General features: G+C 41.6%; 1 non-coding gene across 1 annotated transcript; it reads right to left on the reverse strand.

The window, feature by feature from the left end:
* Positions 1-915: 915 nt before the first annotated feature.
* TRNAP-UGG (transfer RNA proline (anticodon UGG)) lies at positions 916-987 on the reverse strand. Its single transcript has one exon. It is a non-coding gene; the product is annotated as a tRNA-Pro (tRNA).
* Positions 988-2163: the final 1176 nt, after the last annotated feature.

A 2163-nucleotide genomic window follows, 5' to 3' on the forward strand; every position in this document is an offset into this window, starting at 1 on the left:
GCTGATGGCAGAGATATGTGGGTGGGGAGTATAATAAAGTGCACTGTCAACTGATGATTTCAAAGGCACACTCATGTAAGACAGAAATGGATACAAGGGATAGTGCTTAAAGGCATGTTCATTCCCCCTCCCCTCTTCTAGACATTTTGAATAATAGAGATCTGATTGAAAATACCACCGGTCAGAAGTGGTGGCAGATGTGGTAATTAACTGATGATTACCTAATTTATCTTTGGCTAATTTTGGCACATCTCTACAAACACCCCTCATTTATCCACCATGACGGATTTGTTGCTGTCTTTGAAAAAAGTTCCTCAAAGTTTGAACAAAACAAAACTGAGCAGTGAATCCTACCCCAAACATACAAAATTTATATACATAACTGTGGTTGATTAAAGTGTGCAGTGTTTCCAGCAGTGTAGGCTTAATGAATCCCTGTCTTGAAAAAGGTTCAAGACAATTCTTGGCCATAATACAGCAAATTTGTGGCATTTCTTTACTGAAAGGGTAAGTGTAGCAGAGTGTAGTGTGCCCAGAATTAAGAGCAACTAGCAGTTATAAACAGAGTTATCCAAGGAAGTCCTGATATGTAAGTGAAAGTGAGGGCTAATTATCAAGGCAACAGCCTTCAACAGCTCAGCAATGCCAAGAACTCTGAATGTAATGCACATGTTTGTATACAAAGCTAAGAGACAAAAACCCAGAAGGGTGGAGTAGCAGCTGATGTGTGTTTAAGGCTTGTGAAGCTGAGGCTAGTATAAGACATGGATACAGGTTCTTTGCAGATGACCTGAAATACATCTGGAACATAGGAAGGTGCCTTTTAGACAGACCATCGGTCCATTTAGCTCACTATTTACATTGAATGGCAGTGGCTCTCTGAGGTTTTAGGCAGGAGTCTTTCCCAGCCCTACCTAGAGATGCCAGGGATTGAACCTGGGACCTTCTGCATCCAAAGCAGATGCTCTACCACTGAGCTTCAACCCCAGCTAATTTTGCATTTGTTGTGAAAGAGCCAAATGTTTGCCCACAAGGTAACATTTCTATCCAAGGGAAGATACATTTTCCCCAGCGCTCAGAATGTGCAGATGACATCCCTAAAGACACAACTCAGATCCTCTGCATCTGTGCCATTTTGTCTGCCTTTGAATAGTTAAATGTTTCTTTTTAATCTTTAGAGGCTGATTACTCCCCCTGTTCCTTCTGTAGTCAAGCATAAGAGTGCCTACAAAATGCCTTTAAACACCAGCATAAGAGTGTCTTTAAACACTGAAAGTGGCAAACAACAAAAAGGCTAGCCTCTTTCCATGGTAATGACGCCACAATTTTTCTCTCCCTCTGTTTCTCTCTGGTAAATTCAAGGTGGCTCTCATCACTTGGTGTGTATATTGTAAACAAATTTGTTTTTTTAAAAACCCAATAATTAACAAACAGAATCAACAACAACCACTGTCAGAAAAGAACAGCAATAACTGTACAAGTCATTTAAAAGGTCCTTACTTTTAAAACAAAACTCAACACGAGGCCTGCTGACTACATGCATACAAGTAGGCAATGATGGGGTTAGGTACACCTTCCTTGGGTGAGATGCATTCCCCATCATTTTGGGCACATGTCCTCTTTGTTTTAGCTGAGTGCTTTTTTGAAAGTGAAGTACTCATCCTTTTCAGTTCCACAGCACACATCTCCTGGGGAGGGGGGGTTGTTTTTTTAAAAGCCAGTTGCACATCAAGAAGGGGCTGTTGAGGGATAGGCTTGATTTTTGATGGTTAAGATCACCAAGGTCAAAGGGCGGGTTTAGCTGCTGTCCTATTGCTGTTACTGTCTCCTGTATAAGGGAATGGCTGCCATTCATTGCTATGAGAAAACCAAAATGCTACACTTAACTGCAGCAATGAAGGCAAGACCTGTCCTTTACCACTGCCAGTGGAAGGCCCAGCCCTCACTGACAGGACTCCCACACAGTGTGGTGTTGCAATGTTTGAGATGCACTGCGCCCCTTCCCAGGACTTGAAATGTACTGTATAAGCCATGATGGGCATGTTGTTAGTAAGTAATAAAAAGCAGGAGTCATTTCAAAGGATGAAACAAGATAATCTTCACATTCCTGTGAGCTTTATAGGTCTTTGAAAATGTTGATAACCTGGAAGATCAGTTTCAAAG

This window comes from Hemicordylus capensis, chromosome 5 (assembly GCF_027244095.1).
Source record: "Hemicordylus capensis ecotype Gifberg chromosome 5, rHemCap1.1.pri, whole genome shotgun sequence".
Lineage (NCBI taxonomy): Eukaryota > Metazoa > Chordata > Lepidosauria > Squamata > Cordylidae > Hemicordylus > Hemicordylus capensis.